At 43.7% G+C, this 18,354-nt stretch overlaps 1 long non-coding RNA gene across 1 annotated transcript in view; it reads left to right on the top strand.

The window, feature by feature from the left end:
* LOC307217268 overlaps positions 1 to 9,004 on the top strand; it is a 129,025-nt gene extending 120,021 nt beyond the window's left edge. Inside the window, exon 3 of the long non-coding RNA XR_013839508.1 lies at positions 8,895 to 9,004. This is a non-coding gene — a long non-coding RNA (uncharacterized lncRNA). The remainder of the gene's footprint in view (positions 1 to 8,894) is intronic.
* Positions 9,005 to 18,354: the final 9,350 nt, after the last annotated feature.

The following is an 18,354-nucleotide window of genomic DNA, read 5'->3' as shown; positions in this document are numbered from 1 at the left end:
CCATCAGCAGATTTGAGAGTGTCTTGAGTGACAGCGTAAGGCTGGATCACTGCCAGATGTAACATTTACAGCAGGCATAGGCAAACTCCGGCCCTCCAGATATTTGGGACTACAATTCCCATCATCCCTGACCACTGGTCCTGTTAGTTAGGGATGATGGGAACTGTAGTCCCAAACATCTGGAGGGCCAGAGTTTGCCTATGCCTGATTTACAGTGATAAATATAATAAAACAAGTAGTCTTGGTATATTTCTCTCTGCATGGTAATTCTAAACGTACCAAGGGCTTTAAGGTCATTACAACCCATGGGTGGGGCGAATGGCTACTCTTTGCTTGTGCATTGGATTGGAAAGGGGAAAGCCTATCCACAGGCTATCTAAAAGAGGTTATAATTCAATAATGATTTAACATGTAATCAAGTTGGCTTGGAGCTGGGGGGGGAAATGGTTAAAGGAGAAGTCTTGTCCATTTTCTTTATGTAACATGCATCCTCTTGTTCCTCTTTAATATTTACCTTTTTTGAAATGAAGGGCTAAGCTTATTAGTTTAAGAGCGGGTATACAGAACACTTAATTTGAAACAATCATTCTGCATAACCTGTGTGGAATCCTGGCCAAACAAGGCATGCTTTTTAAAATTAAAATAGTCCATCATAAACCAAACATGGAGCAAAGGGTAATTTCCCTTTAATTTCCTTCAGGTCATTACAGTCTGATAGCCTATCAAAAAGCTGAAAACTGCTGCCAGTCATCAATGTATGGCAGAGCATTCTCCAATGAACAGTAGAATGTTTGGCAACTGAGAGAACTCACTCAAGTTGGCTTTGGGAGATGTCTCATCACAAAGGTGTCTCAACATGAGTGCAAGACAGCATTTAGCAGAATGTAATTAAACATCCGTATTAAAATATATTAAAACCACCAACCTGCCCAGCAATTAACTCTGGCACAATATAAAATCAAACAGACGAGGCCATTAGAACATGTGTACGCACACAAAAAGTGCTCCCAGGCAGGTGAGGAATTAACTGTTCAACTATATGTTACACTATAAAAGGCTGCATGTTTCTTTTACCTGCTTATGTTTTTCTTAACTGAAAAGGAAACTCAGAGGCTGTTATCTGGAGCTGAACAATGATGAGACTGTGAATGAGTTGTTTAATCGCTTCTCTTCCTTCTATTTGTTCAAAATCACTTGTCCAAAACTGCTTCCCCACACTTGGGGGAGAGATGCAGGCCGCCCCCCCCCGTGTCTATGCATGTGGGTGGAACAGCAGCTTGGAATAGGGACATCCAGCAAGCAACATGGCTCAGTACAGATTTGAATGTTCCATTTTGCTGTAATCCATCCACTAAGCTACATTAACTTAATAATAATAATAATAATAATAACAATAATAATAATAATAATAATAATAATAATAATAGCAATTTATTATTTATACCCCGCCCATCTGACTGGGTTTCTCCAGCCACTCTGGGTGGCTTCCAACAGAATATTAAAATACAATAACCTATTAAACATTAAAAGCTTCCTTAAACAGGCCTGCCTTCAGATGTCTTCTAAAAGTCTGGAAGTTGTTTTTCTCTTTAACTTATATTTCTTCTCCTTCTCTCTGTCATTGCACCATATTTATATCTCAACTTTCTTTAAAACCCTCGACCCAAGGTGGATTACCAAATTAGGTAATAAAGCATTTTGAACTTAGAATCATAGAATTGTAGATTTGGAAGGGACCTCCTACTCGTCTAGTCCAACCCGCTGCATTGTATGAATCTCAAATAGATCATCCATGACAGCTGGCCATCCAAACTCTGCTTAAAACTCTGCGAAACTCTCCTGGAAGGAAGGAGAGTCCAAATTCATTTCCTTTCTATCAATATGCCAGCCATCGCTCAGATATTACCAGTTGGTATCACAGGGTGGCACTGTGGGACACGGGTGGCACTGTGGGTTAAACCACAGAGCCTAGGACTTGCTGATCAAAAGGTTGGCAGTTCAAATCCCCGCGATGGGGTGAGCTCCCGTTGCTTGGTCCCTGCTCCTGCCAACCTAGCTGTTCGAAAGCATGTCAAGTGCAAGTAGATAAATAGGTACCACTCCGGTGCGAAGGTAAACAGCATTTCCGTGCGCTGCTGTGGTTCGCCAGAAGCGGCTTAGTCATGCTGGCCACATGACCCGGAAACTGTACGCTGGCTCCCTCGGCCAATAAAGTGAGATGAGCGCTGCAACCCCAGAGTCGGCCACGACAGGACCTAATGGTCAGGGGTCCCTTTACCTTTTTATCACAGAATGAACACAATGACAAATTTTGAACACTTGCTTCACATTTGAAATTCCTGTTCAAAAGCAGTGGTCTTGCATATCATAACACAGCATGAGTGAGGTCCTTCCTGTGGAATGTTGACCTCTACAGATCTTGACTCACCAAAGCCTGTTCTGTTTGCTCTTAGTTATCTCCTGTCTCTCAGGTACTTGCTAGCTTGTTAATACTCACCAGGCATGGTAACCAAAAAGAATTTGATTCAGTGGAGACAAAACAGAAGGTAAAAAGATCAGTTAAGGCTAATTCTAAAAGGAAAGAAGCTTGGGCCTCTTGCATAATACAGTGATCATCAAATGCTATAGCTGCTAAGATGTCTTGTGGTCCTTGCCTTTGCTGAGGATACCATAATGACAATTATATGATCAGTCAACACAAGCAAACTATACTGGTATAGGACCTATGTCGTTAGATACCTCTGTATTAGTTCTTGGCTCATATTTACTGAAACAAGATGGGTTCCCTTCCCTGGGAACTGTGTCATCAGATCCTTAATTGCTTGGGAAAACAGGATGCCACAACACATTCTATTTTTTCCACCTTTTGATCCTGCAGCTATTTAGCTTCTGGAATGGATCCATAACCTTGGATTGAAAGGCAGTGATCTTGGAGTTTATACATAGTGTAGCCACTTGAAGCAGTTTTAAGGTCAAAGCAGCTGTGACACTAAACTAAGCTTGAAGTGTCATGGTTGGGTAAAGACATGTGGGCCAGGCCATTGAATGGGAGCCCCTGTGCCAGAAGAGGGTGTTTTAGTTTATTTTGCTATACTGTTCGTTCCATCTTTGTATGTGTGACAAACTTTGGAGATTTGTCCTGTGTTTTGCTAGGGCTTGGATATGAAATATTTGGAGACAAAATCTGAGACCCTCATATATTGAGTTATATTCACTTTAAAGATTTAATTAATGAGCTAAAACTAAGAGGAAAATCCCTCAAGGAAACAATACCCATAAGAGATTTTTCACTTGAAAATTGTACCCAAGTGTTGCAGTCCATCTCCCACAAGGATTCTCTGTACTCTGTTTCCCCAAATCTGTACACACACAGTCTGAGCATCCGCCTTCCTCCTCTTCAAATGAAATGAAAAGCACACTTTTTAAAAAATATATATCCAGACACACAGTATTTCATTCCCACCATCAGTGCCCCCGTTGAAATGACTCTTTCTCTGAGAGTATAATAGCAATTTAAATTCCACCATCAGGGATAATCCAAGTGAATTTAAACAACCCACACTCAGAAACTAGGTGATACAGGCAATAATCCCTCAGGAGGGAAACCTGATTCCACCCCCACTCCCCGATTCTCAATTAAATTTCAAGAATGAACTTGATGTATTGCTAGGAATCGATCAAATTCGAAGTGCAAATGAATTCCTACAGAGGCGCATGAGGAGATACCCCACAGGGGATTCAGATGGCCTCCCTGGAATATCAGGCCTCTGTGACAGTCAGTGAATTTCTGAAAAGACTCACTTTTTTATAATAGAGGAAGCTGCTTCAACACATGACAAGAAGAAGAAGAAGCTGGTCCATATCTATGTCAGCTTGCACTGTGTATTCATTTAGCGAAGCATAACAGAAAGGCCCGAATTCCAAATCTGACTGTACAAGCACCTAGGAGTCTGTATTTTGGGGATAAACAATGAAAGAAAGAAAATAAAAAGCTGGGATGGTTCCCAGCCATTCCTCCTGAACCTACCAACCTCTCCATTCTGTTAGAAGACAAAGTACTGCATGCCACACAACACCACCATGATCCTAAATGAGGCAACTGCCTTATGTAGCAAATTCTGGGAGGCAGCAGTGGCAGGCAGCCCTACCCACTTCTGCCTTTTCTCCTTAGCCACCCTTGAATAGCAGAGTTATGTGGGTCATGCCCTCCACCCTGAAGTAGCCTATTGCCCTCAGGTGCATTGGAGGAAACCATCATATTGCTGGTGTCAAACAAAGAGTCAACAGTCCAATCATCTTCTACATATAGAATATGGTGGGTGTGGACGCCATCTTGCCCTTTCCATCAGGCAGCAAAATGCCTTGGGCTGGCCATCCATATGGTATGCCCTGAACCTCGTAGACTAACTTGCTTTCCTTGAGTGTAGTGGGGAACTCTGTCAGTGTTTAAGTAAAGTCAAAAGGACAGTACATTTAACTTCTCCACATGGATTTGGGGTTGAGCGGGGCTGGAAGGAGTATCCAAAGCTGCTTTCTGGTTCCTGTATTGTACTGCGAAGTGCAAATTAGGTAGGTTCCCATTAAAATAAGAACTGAACCAAATGTGTTCCTACCCACAAGTTCAGTCTGCTTTTGACAGCAGGTGACTGGTAAGCAAGGTTTTCCTTGCTGCAATGGGATGCAAGAAGGTGACCGAATGGGGGCAAACGGCTGGCAGCATGTGATACCTTAACTAAAACATCTGCACTGGCTGCCAATACATTACTGGATCAGTTTCAAGGTTCTTCTGTTGATATACAAAGTCTTGAACTACTTGGGAACATGATACTTTAAATCCTTATATCCCAGATGGATTTCTGAACTCATCCATCTCAAAGACGGAGGCAATATATTTCCCTTGCAATTGCATATTGATGAGAGAAGTTTTAATGCTCTACAGACTGCTTCTCCTTATCAGCTTGTTATCTGAGCCCCAGACAACATTGTATGCCTTGACCGATGGAGAGTATTCAGTCCTTGTGATACGGAAATGAGATCTGATTTTCCAGGGACTAAGTAACAACTTGAATAAACATAGTCTTCCACAAGGCAGCCTTTTCTTGATATGGTTACTTATAATGCTTACAAAGGACAATGATTGTTCTTTATCACATTTTGCTCTGATAATGACTGTTGTCTGCTGATTTATTTGGGAGTCTATCAACAGTTTGGAAATGCTTGAATTTCAGTGGTGTGGTAGATAAGAGCTGCCTAGTTCATCTCTAGGAGCTGGGAAAGCTTTGAAAGTTTCCTTGCAGGACCAAACTAGACATGACATCTGTCACGAAGGTTGCCCTTGCATAGTTGACATTTCTTTAACCAGTAAAGAAAAGTGGGGGTTAGCTAACCTGCATCATGGAGGGCCAAAGGGAAACCTGAATCATAGTTCCATGATTCCAATGAAAATAGCCTCCACACTTGCTGTTTGCAATGGGAGGGTTATTTGCATATCCAAGCAAAATATGCTTCTGAGTAATTAAAACAAATTGGGTTTGATAGCCATAGCTGCAACCTGCAGGAGCCAGGAAGATGTTGTGCCCTAAGAAGCAGGGATCTGGGATTCACAAGAATGGAGGAACTTGATAAGACTACAGATAAACAAGATTCCCAACACAGGACAAAATCTACCTCATTTTTCCTGATTTGCTATGAAGGCAATTTGGAGCTGTGTCTGTTGAAGCTTTTCAAAGCTCTGTTTCTAACACACCTTTGAGATCTACTATGGCCAAGATTGTCAGGGAAGGCATTAAATGCAAAGTAATCATTAAAGCATGTTAATGCAATATTGGGATAGGAATGCACAACTTTAAGTGCCACACAGGCAAAATGTGATAAAAAAATAAAGTTAATTACAACATTAACCTTGCTGGCTGATCTTCTCCATTTGCATCTCAGGCCTCAGTCTTTGTAAGGCAGTAGCAGGGAATATGTTGCCCTCCAAACACTGATGGACCACAAGTCCCATCATCCTTGGTCATTGGCCATGCTGGCTGGAACTCATAGGAGGTGCAGTCCAGCAACATCAGGAGAGCCTCAGATTCCCCAAGGGGGAAAGAGTCTAAAGGGGTGGAAACCATAGCTGTCAACTTTTCCCTTTTCTTGCGAGGAATCCTATTCGGAATAAGGGGATTTCCCTTTTAAAAAGGGAAAGGTTGACAGCTATGGTGGAAACAAAGTTCTCCCTTCATATGTGAGAAGCATGGAGAGTGTTACTTCTGTGACATCAGATACAAAGTTTCCAGAAGCAAAAATTACTTGGTATCTGAAGACAAACTGAAAGCAAAGCAACAGTGTGTAGGGCGTGGACCAGTTAAAATACCCAGAATAATATAAATTGGGCATTTATATTTGCAACCTTTACAAGCCTTCAGAGATTGGATTACAATTCCCATCATCCTTTACCTTGGCCAAGCTGGTTGTGGCTGATAGGAATGGGAGTCCACCAACATCTGGAGGACCATGGCAGGTTTCTCTCTGCTTATATAAATGAACTGTAGAAAAAGAGGGATTGAAACCATGGACTCAAAATTGAGGTTGCCCTCCTCAGTCAATTAACTGTCCAGGCTCTGCATGCACTGAGCACAGCACCGCTCTGAAAAAGAGGAAAATAAATGTAAAGTGTAGGCTGAATAATTTGCAATTTACTCTGACATATTAATATCCTGAGCTTCCATGAGGAAGTCACTGCACTTGTGACATTTCACACCCACTCTCATGCTTTCAGACTTCAAAATTTCAAAACAACACGGTGTTGTTGAGAAGGGAAGTTTAATAAATTGTATGTCTGTCAAAGGCATATAGGCTTGTTTGCTTGGAGGACCCACAGGCATTCAGCTTAATGTGCATCAGCTGTCTCTTCCACCAAACGCATGGACAGTCGATCCAATTGGACGGCAATACTCCAGGTATGGTCAATGGACAGTGCTCTGCACTTCTCTCTGTGAATTCATACATGCCTGAAGAGGAATTGTGGAAGGGGCTAATGCATTCTTAGATGATGATAATAATAATAATAATAATAATAATAATAATAATAATAATTAATAATAATAATAATAATTTATTATTTGTACCCCGCCCATCTGGCTGAGTTTCCCCAGGCACTCTGGGCGGCTTCCATAGAAACCAAAAATACACTAAAATATCACACATTAAAAAATTCCCTGAACAGGGCTGCCTTAAGATGTCTTCTGAATGTCAGGTAGTTGTTTACCGCTTTGACATCTGATGAGAGGGCGTTCCACAGGGCAGGCGCCACTACCGAGAAGGCCCTCTGCCTGGTTCCCTGCTTCTCGCAATGAGGGAACCGCCAGAAGGCCCTCGGCACTGGACCTCAGTGTCCAGGTAGAACGATGGGGGTGGAGATGCTCCTTCAGGTATACTGGGCTGAGGCTGTTTAGGGCTTTAAAGGTCAACACCAGCACTTTGAATTGTGCTCGGAAACGTACTGGGAGCCAATGTAGGTCTTTCAAGACCGGTGTTATGTGGTCTCAGCGGCCGCCCCAGTCACCAGTCTAGCTGCCGCATTCTGGATTAGTTGTAGTTTCCGAGTCACCTTCAAACATAGAGCGCATTGCAGTAGTCCAAGCAGGAGATAACTAGATACAGTACAGTACAGTATATGGATACAGTACAGAAAAATGACTGGCCCAAATTAACATTTGTAAGATAAACAGGAATCATCTCTCCTGGAGGCTTCCCAGCTGTTCCTTTTGTAACAGGATTCTTGACCTTTGGTCCCATTCATCATAATGTCAGCTGATAGATGTAATGAAACAAACAGTTTGAGTAAAAGAGATGTTTTATTAAGCGCAGTATATGTGGTGATGGTTTTTTGGGGGGCGGGGATTATTAAGTAATGAGTTCTTGAGTATATCTGATATGATAAAAGTGTGGCATAACTAGCGTCATAGAACCAACATGCTTAAGTTACTTCCCTTACCTTGATTGGGTTGCCATATTTCAAAGAGTAGAAACCAGGTCCCCCCCAAAGTTGTTGAGCTTTTTTTTAGGAAACCTTCAGATCAGTGTGTAAAGAAAGAGGTTTCACCTAGTTGTTCAAGCTCACCCACATGACTCTCACCAGCCATTATTAAGTTCCTATACCAATAATCTAGGAACTTTTGCCACTTTGGAACTAAACTAAGTTTTATTGCCTGTGCAACTTTTATGACTGATGTATGGAAAAGCACATGAATCCAACATTTGGAGAGTTTGTAAGTAAACTATTTTTTAACTTACCAAACGTGTGGTCTTTTTCCTATGCTGGCAGAAAGAAACTTTGGAAAGGAACTTTTTAAAGGAAAAAAATTGGAACACATTTCGAGGGGCACATTCTAAAGGGTTTACAGCATATATTTTCATGCACTCCTATGCTGCAGATTTGGTGATTTTAAATCTCTGTCTGAGTTCTTTCTCCAAATAGTATTAGTGCCTAATTGGATCTTTGCATCCAGGAATTCTTCTTTCTTTCACACACTCTCTCTCTATGTATATTGCACCAACAAAAATCCTGTCAGCTTGGCATATGACAGGCACACATGGCAAGCAATGCAATGCATGCAGCCCTAGTGGAGTCAAATCTGGTTCCTGAAGCAATTTTATCAGGCCCTAACAAATATGCTGACCTTGCTGACAAAAATCCGTATAGTTAAAGCTATGGTTTTCCCAGTAGTGATGTATGGAAGTGAGAGCTGGACCATAAAAAAGGCTGATCGCCAAAGAATTGATGCTTTTGAATTATGGTGCTGGAGGAGACTCTTGAGAGTCCCATGGACTGCAAGAAGAAAAAACCTATCCATTGTTAAGGAAATCAGCCCTGAGTGCTCACTGGAAGAACAGATCCTGAAGCTGAGGTTCCAATACTTTGGCCACCTCATGAGAAGAGAAGACTCCCTGGAAAAGACCCTGATGCTGGGAAAGATTGAGGGCACAAGGAGAAGGGGACGACAGAGGACAAGATGGTTGGATAGTGTTCTTGAAGCTACCAGCATGAGTTTGACCAAGCTGTGGGAGTGGAAGACAGGAGTGCCTGGCATTCTCTGGTCCATGGGGCCATGAAGAATTGGAAACGACTAAATGATTAAACGACAACAACAAAACAAATATGTGTGTGTGTGTGTGTGTGTTGAAAGATCTGTCCATTCTTTCACTTGTAAGTAAAACGGAGAAAAATAGATGACAAATTTGTAAGAAGAAGAAAAACACAACAATTGAATTGTTCCAGAATTCTTAAAGTTCAAAGATTTCAGAAACAATTTAATTGCTGTAGTTTTAACAACAACAACAACGACAACAACAATTTATTTATACCCTGCCCATCTGGCTGGGTTTCCCCAGCCACTCTGGGTGGCTCCCAACAGAAGAAGAAGTAGAAGAAGAAATATCAACCATTAAAAACTTCCCTAAACAGATTGAATGTTGCTTCCTTACGTACGGCAGGTAATAAGAATCTTTCAAAATTCCAAGTTTAAAGGTAAATGCTAAAAATTGGCTTCGGGGTGGTCACTGGCACAATTCTAACCCTAGATCCAATTGGATGAGCAAGTTAGGATGTGGTGGATCTGTGTTCAGCTGGATGGTTTCCAACTCAACTGTTTGGCACTATCATAAGTCCCTAACTCCAGCTCAGCTGGAGATAACACCAGTGTAGCTCCCCCCATCCTGCCTCAACTGGGGCTGAGCCAAGACTGGAGGAATTTACGCTGGCATAAGCCCAGAAAAAAAGCGTTCCAGAGTATTGGTGGGGCTCAAACTAAGAAGTGGGAGCCTACGCTAGATCCTACCTCTGCTCAGCTCAGTCACTTCATTTGGCAACCTGGAGGAATTTAGTGCAAGCAAAGGAGGGCGGTCTAACTCAAACACTGTTTTAAAGGCTTGTTTTCCCTCTGCCAGGCTTAGGCCAGCTCAGCTGGCAGGAGTCCTGCTCCTGAACAGAGTTTGGATCTGGTGGTTTTTGCACCAGCTTAAGTTAAACCAGGGGACGCAGGTGGCGCTGTGGGTTAAAGCCTCAGCGCCTAGGACTTGCCGATCGAAAGGTCGGCGGTTCGAATCCCTGCGGCGGGGTGCGCTCCCGCTGCTCGGTCCCAGCGCCTGCCAACCTAGCAGTTCGAAAGCACCTCCGGGTGCAAGTAGATAAATAGGGACCGCTTACCAGCGGGAAGGTAAACGGCGTTTCCGTGTGCGGCTCTGGATCGCCAGAGCAGCGATGTCACGCTGGCCACGTGACCCGGAAGTGTCTCCGGACAGCGCTGGCCCCTGGCCTCTTAAGTGAGATGGGCGCACAACCCCAGAGTCTGTCAAGACTGGCCCGTACGGGCAGGGGTACCTTTACCTTTACCTTTAAGTTAAACCAGTGTAACTTAAGCCTCCTATATTTACAATCACTCCCTAAGAGAGCAAAAGAAAATCTTGAAAAACAGGAAGAAAATTTACTAGTCCTAAACTACAAACACTTCAGACTGTGAACATTTTAAGAGAATATTTTTGGAAAACAATAACATTTTATGGAGGTTTTTCCCCCTTCAAAATTAGCACAATAAAACACTGGCTATTTTAGTTCTTGAAAAAGGATCAAGCCTGTTCACATTGTGGCATGTGCAGCCACTGCTCAAGGCATCCAATATTTATTGCCGCAATTATCAGCCAAATCATTGCTCTTTTGCTCCCCTCCCCCCGAAGAAAGTCTAGGCTTTTATGAGATTTAAATGACTATAGATGGCCTAAAAGGTTATATACAACACAATGCTGGTCTTTTTTGATGGAAAAAGAGGAACTGCATTTCAGAGGCAAGATGAGTAACTGTTATTGTGCAAAGCTTTACAAACTATTACCAAACAGCTGGCAAAAGAAGAAGAAGATTGCAATAGCGCCATTCAGACTGCTACAAGTTTATCCTTCAGAAAGAATTTCCATGGCCTGGTTGGGGTCCACTTCTGGAAAGAAATGTGAGAGTTGCAGGCATTTTAAGTAAGTTCATTGATTGGTAGCCTTTGCTGAGCAGTAACTGAAAAAGAAAGGAATTTGGTAACTAAGGAGCAGCAGAAGTCCAATGTGGGCGCATCTATCATGCACCTAAGGGCCAGACAATTTGGGAAAGCTGTGGCTAAATGATAGAGCATCAGCTTGGCCTGGAGAATGTATCAGGTTCATCATCTCCAGGTAAGGGCTGGGGAACTGCTGCCAGCCAGTGTAAACAATACTGAGCTGGATGGACCAAAGATGTGACTGAGTATAAGGCAGCATTCTATGGCTACCACAAGAAATTATTAATCCATGCTCGGCTTCATGATTCCACCTCCATCTTCTCAATATAAGTCTTCTAAGCAGAAATCACACCACCCCTGATTACTGGGCAAAACAATCTCCCATAGATGTCAATTTGCAGCTGGGTAGATACAGGGGCGATGCCAGTGCTAGAGGAAGCCTCCCAAGCACCTGGGGCGGTGTGCCCAGGGGTGGGGTGAACTGCCCATAAGGGTGGAGTACACCGTGCGGAGCCCATAGGGGTTGGCCCTGGCACGTGGCACCCATAGAGATGGGCAGAGGCGGAGCTAGTGGTTTTGGCAGGTATTCCGGGGAGCAGCTTTGGTGAACATCCCGGGGGAGGTGGCACCCACAGCGATGTCACCTCCCCCCCCCCCAGAGATGGCACCCGGGGCAAATCGCACCCACCTTGCTCCGCCTCTGGGCGGTGCATCCCATTTTGCTGCTTGAGGCGGAAGAGGAAGTGCTGTTTTGCTGTGCCACTTCCACCACTGCTGCCATCATCTACCTGCTCCACTGCTCCGCTGCCCCTGCACACCCTGCCCCATCTGTCGCTAGCAGAGAAGCAGCATCACCATCAATTGTGTGGGATATTTACAATGCAGTCAAACCAGCAACTCCAGGTTTCCTAGATAGGCATCTGATTGGCGCTGAAGCTTACAGAGTTTTCCTGTAAGTTTACTAGAGAGAACTATGTGAGAGACACTCCCCATGTGCCCAAACAGGGGGAGGACATATATTCTCCTACCTGCCTGGGCATATCCTCTATCTTCTCTTCATCTCACCACCAAGCCAGAGATGTGAAGAACATCTGCTGTGTCTCAGCTCCAATGCCCAGACGCCATTTTAAACTAGACCAAAGTATGTCCTTGTAACTGAATTACCATTTTAAGCCTGCATGAACAAAGCTGCTGTATCTGTTACCAGTTCCGGATTTACGTATAAGCTAAAAAACTATAGCTTAGGACCCCACTCTCTTGGTGCCCCCCCAAAAAAAATTAAAGGAGAAACAAACTGGATGTACATTTCCAAAATACAGTCATACCTCAGGTTACAGACGCTTCAGGTTGCTCTTTGCTGGGTTGCGGACCGCCAAAACCTGGAAGTACCGGAATGGGTTACTTCCGGGTTTTGGCGGTCGCACATGCGCAGAAGTGTTAAATCGCGCTTTGCGCATGCGCAGACACACTGAATTGCAAGCTGTGCGTACGCAGACGCACTGCTGTGGGTTGCGGACGCTGCGGGTTGTGGACGCTGCAGGTTGTGGACGCTGCAGGTTGTGGACGTGCATCCCACACGGATCACGTTCGCAACCCTGTATACGATAAAAACCAAATAAAATAATACCTACATACAGCAACAGTGTTTTGTGTTGTGTAGGCTCCTATGATGTACCGGTAAGTCATAGGCCCCACCTGCTAGCCTGCTCCCTAAAATATCACTGGTTTGCTCATTTCTATATATAGGGTGCTTACATTCTGCATGGACTGGTTGCATGGCATGTATTTCACTATTAATATACTTCTTAATTGTATTTCAGTTCAACACTTTGATAAAATACACATTTTGGCTTTAAGATACATATTAGGTCCATAAATTACCATATAGCATATATTCAACACAAAAAACAGTGACAATTTCTTGTTGACAAAGGACAGCTGGACATATAAAAGGGCCCCATTACCTTCAGTAGCTTAGGGCCTCATCAAACCCAAATCCAGACCCGTCTCTTGCTCTTCGACAGTATTCTGAATGAGTAAATGTTAATTTTACCTTTTACTAGACTGTTTGTGTGATTATTGTTTTAATGGAAAGAAAAAAGGGAAATGACTGGAGAATCCTGTTTGCCTTAAATCGTCCTGGATTTCTTAAACTAAAAGGCTAAAACTAATCTAAGCTTCCCTTTTAAGCTACAAAGGGATGGCACTCTGCTGAACTCACAAACATGAGCAAGGAAAGATTAATATAATCTCTCTGAGCATCTGCTCACATCCCTACAGATTTTGGCAGATCTTGGTGTTGGTTTTGGGCGAGATGGCAGCGGCATTTCTCTGTCGCTGGCAGTGGCATCAGGGCAGGTGGGGCACCCATGGGCATGTCCTGAGGGGCTTGTCCTGACTGAGGCAGAAGCAGTACCTTGCCTAATGCTGGGCCAGCTCTGGGTACTTGACTTCCTTCAATAAATGGCCAAATGAGAGGAGGAGAAATGGCAGGTGCCAAGTTTGGGTAAAGCGACTGTAGACACAGTGACACCATCTCCAGATTAACTGACAGGGGCCAGGTACCTGCTGAACTTTTCTATTGTACTCAGCACTGTAGAACTCCCTTCCCTCTGCCATACGTGAACCATCATCCATCAGTCGCTTCAGATGTCATGTAACAGCATTCTGATTTGCTCAGGCTTTTCCTAACTACTAGATTTTGGTGTTGTTATTTTTAAATCTCTGCTTTTATGATACTGTTTATTCTTGTTGCACATCACTTAGAGATTTTAAATGGTAAGCAGTGTAGAAATGCATTCAGACAAACAAATAACCAACGAATAAATGGCACTAATAGCCCAGAGTACTTACAATTTAACAGGCCCTTCCCCCATTCTTTTGAGGCAGGAGTAAAGTAAAGATTAAATCAGGGTTGGGAACATGTGGCCCTCCCAATATTCCTGGACTCCCCTCATCCCTAACCATTGGCCATGCTGACAGGGGCTGGAGGGAGTTTGAGTCCGACAATATCTTGAGGGCCAGTGGTTTCTCCCCCCTGTTTTAAGTCCCTGTTGTTAATCATTATGTGTAAGAAATGCTAAAGTAGTGATGTGATTGTTGTTTCAGATTCATTAATGCTGAATAAAAATGGGGGGGGGGGGAGTGTAGTCTTCTGTCTGACCTAACCTATTCCAGGGCTTGATGCAGTAAATTCCTTTGAAATTCTGCTCCGATGTTCTATATCCCAAGGATGCAAATAGTCAGAGGGTCTAAAAATGAAGACTTTTCTGGAGTCCCTAAGAAGCACCAAGAGCTCTAACTTCTACGATTTTGAAGCCATGCTCAATTCTCTTAGATTAGTCTCTCTCTCTCTCTGAAATGACCTTATAGAACGACATATAAATGCAAGGTCAGATCACCCTGAAGACCCGTTCTTTTTAGAATACATTAGCTTTAATGGAAAGACATTACAAACAAAACCTCTTAAATTTCTTTATAGAAGGTCCTAAAGCTGTTGAAACATACCATAAAAGTTACCACACAAAATACCTTAAATCTGTTTGTTGTCATTTCTCCCCCTCCTTTAACAAAAGTTAAATCTTTGAACAAACTACGAAAGGATGCCAGCCTGAAATAAATATTCAAAGAGTGTAGATTTCACTGGGTAAATATGAATATTTCAAATTGTTAAAAGTTTTCCTCTCTCAGTGGCAATTGCCATGAAATGGTAATGTGACTTTCTTTAGAGCAATAACTCTGTTGATTTCAGAGAGTTTACCCTGAGCATAACTAATATTGAATATCACCCATATCTCCATGTGTGAGACAGAGATGAATGACAGAAGGATCCACCAATCTTTTTCTTAAATAACTAGAGGGTCTGTTTACATTTCAGCTATCCATGGGGATCCTCCCCTCATTTGCCTGTAATATTTGTACTTTGTTGTTGTTGTTTAGTCGTTTAGTCGTGTCCGACTCTTCGTGACCCCATGGACCAGAGAACGCCAGGCACTCCTGTCCTCCACTGCCCTCCGCAGCTTGGTCAGACTCATGCTGGTAACCTCGAAAACACTATCCAACCATCTCGTCCTCTGTCGCCCCCTTCTCCTTGTGCCCTCCATCTTTCCCAACATCAGGGTCTTCTCCAGGGAGTCTTCTCTTCTCATGAGGTGGCCAAAGTACTGGAGCCTCAGCCTTCCCTAAACTGGTAACCTCAAGTCGTTCTGAATCATCAAGGTTGAGGGGAATTGGATTTCAAAACATTTGGTAGGCCATGTTGGAGAATGGCCATAGATCAGTGGCATAACAACTGTCATCTATGCAGAAGGCGCCAGGATTAATCTTCAGTATTGTCAAGCTCCTAGAAAGATAGGTTGCCATATCTTGAAATCCAAAGAAGAGGATGGGGAGGGAGTCCTGGTGGGGAGGGGGGAAGTCTAATGGAGCCCCCACCCTGTCCCTGGCAAGGCTGGGGAGGTGCAGGCTCCATCACACTTCTCCATTGAGGGGTGTGTGGCTGCACACCCCTCAACAGAGAATTTTAAAGGATCCTTCACCACACCTCTGGCAGACTCCATTAGCCACCCCCCAAGGCAGCAGTGACGGGGCAGGTCGGCATGCTTGCCTCATCCAAGACCACCCGGATATTTGCTTAGAATTGTAAGAATCCCCCCGGATGGGCATTTAGGCCTCCCCAAAAAAGGACATGTCTGGGATTCCCCGGGTGTATGGCAACCCTACTGGAAATCCACTGCTAATCAGTGTAGGCAATACTGAGTGAGATGAGCCAATGACTGCCTCCTATGAAGGGTGATGGTGTTGTTATTTAGTCGTTTAGTAGTGTCCAACTCTTCGTGACCCCCTGGACCAGAGCATGCCAGGCACTTCTGTCTTCCACTGCCTCCCGCAGTTTGGTCAAACTCATGCTGGTACCTTCGAGAACACTGTCCAACCATCTCATCCTCTGTTGTTCCCTTCTCCTTGTGCCCTCCATCTTTCCCAACATCAGGGTCTTTTCCAGGGAGTCTTCTCTTCTCATGAGGTGGCCAAAGTATTGGAGCCTCAGCTTCACGATCTGTCCTTCCAGTGAGCATTCAGGGCTGATTTCCTTAAGAAATCATAATTCAAAAGCATCAATTCTTCAGCGATCAGCCTTCTTTATGGTCCAGCTCTCACATCCATACATCACTACTGGGAAAACCATAGCTTTTACTATACGGACCTTTGTTGGCAAGGTGATGTCTCTACTTTTTACAGGTGAAGGGTGGTATGTAAATACAAACAAATAAGTCGGTTTCCTTAATATGTCAAGTTGCTGCTTTTAAGCGAACTTGTTGGGTGATTCATCATATGGTGTAGTGGTTAAGAGCGGTGGACTCATAATCTGGCGAACTCGGTTCGCTTCCCCACTCCTCCACATGCAGCTGCTGGGTGACCTTGGGCTAGTCACACTTCTCTGAAGTCTCTCAGCCTCACTTACCTCACAGAGTGTTTGTTGTGGGGGAGGAAGGGAAAAGGAGATTGTTTTTGTTTTGTTTTGTTTTGTTTTTTCAATTAATTTTCCAAATTTATAAGAAACATAAAAAAACACACAAACAAACATTCCTAACTGTAAAAATTCCATTTTTGTTAACATTGATGGGTGACTTCCTCGAATCCCCCTGGCTGAGTTTCCATATACATCACTGTAGCGGTTTTCCAAAACTGATTTCCCAAAAATTTACTCAGTCCATTAACATCTTTCTTTCTTTTCATTATAGCTTTTAACCTTAGGATTCTATAACATCACATATTTAAATCCTAGGCCTATCTGATACTCGCAAGTAATTCTATTTAGGTTATCTTAACATATTTGACTAAATAGTCTTTAAATTTCTTCCATTCTTCTTGGTACTCCTCCTCCTTCTGGTCGCAGACCCTTCCGGTCAGGTCGGTTAGCTCCGAAAATTCCATCATCTAAATTCCATCATCTTCATCTGCCATTCCTCCACTGTTGGTACTTCTTGTGATTTCCAGTTTCTGGCCAACAATGGGAAAAGGAGATTGTTAGCCGCTTTGAGACTCCTTAGGGTGGTGATAAAGTGGGATATCAAATCCAAACTACTACTCTTCTTCTTCTTCTTCTTCTTCATCATCATCATCATCATCATCATAAAAAAAGATCCCCAACCCATTAATAGAATGGATATCTTTCTGATTCTGTTGTGCTCAGAATAACTGGTGATATATTACTTTGCCCATCTATAACTGAAAGGTATGTGTAAGTCGCACAGAAGTACACTCTGACCCAGTTTGATTCTCTTATCATGCTTCAAACTTTTGTCTAATATAAGATTCCTAACTTCAGGGTATCCTGCAGCATTAGATGGTTCCAGGTTTGCTGTTCATTTTCTGGTGTGTGTGGGTGTGTTTCAGCACAGAGGAGAAGGGAACTTGAGCCAGTTCAGATGCAGTAGTGAAACAATGCCTCTAAAAACCACAGGGACTAGCTTCCTGAGAGTCTGCCACTCTGATGCTTTTGAATTGGGTTTAAGAGCCAGCTGCACACGATGTTATTTTTGCCACGGTACCTGCAGAGCAATGTGAGACTTTCCGTTCCCATTTCCTTCACAACTGAAGGGAACGTTCTAACACAGAAGTGTCAAAATAAAATGTCATCTCACAGTTCCACTAGTATTTCTATGGCAGATTTTACTGTTGGAGCAGCTGTGGGGGATCTCCGGCCTAAGGGTCAAATGAGACCCTCCAAGTCTCTCTATCTGGGACTTGGGACTCTCTCCACAGCACCCCATATCCCCTCCCCAACCACACCCCTCTCTGGCCCTGCACCCCACCTTCCTTGGGTGTCTTTGCCTGGCTGCTATTTGTCCTTGAACTCTTACAATGTCCCTTGCTTGCCTGGATGGAAGGCAGAGAGCAATGTACTGAGAAATTAGCCTACCATAAAAGGGGAACATTTACATCAGCTGCTGCACCCACTTTTGCCTCTGGTACGGTCCACAACTTGCATGCAGCCCCCAGAAGGGACTGTGGCCCTTGAGCTGAACATTGTCCCCAGCCCCTACATTGCAGGGGGTTGGACTGGATGACCCTTATGGTCCCTTCCAGCTCTACACTTCTATTATTAGAGCATGGGGTTTGTTAGAACCAGTGTGGTGTAGTGGTTAAGAGCGGTAGACTCGTAATCTGGTGAACCGGGTTCTCGTCTATGCTCCTCCACATGCAGCTGCTGAATGACCTTGGGCCAGTCACACTTCTTTGAAGTCTCTCAGCCCCACTCACCTCACAGACTGTTTGTTGTGGGGGAGGAAGGGAAGGGAGAATGTTAGCCACTTTGAGACTCCTTCGG

The sequence above is a fragment of the Podarcis cretensis genome (assembly GCF_951804945.1).
Source record: "Podarcis cretensis genome assembly, chromosome: 5".
In the NCBI taxonomy this organism is placed as follows: domain Eukaryota; kingdom Metazoa; phylum Chordata; class Lepidosauria; order Squamata; family Lacertidae; genus Podarcis; species Podarcis cretensis.
This window is presented reverse-complemented; position numbering and strand designations above follow the sequence as displayed.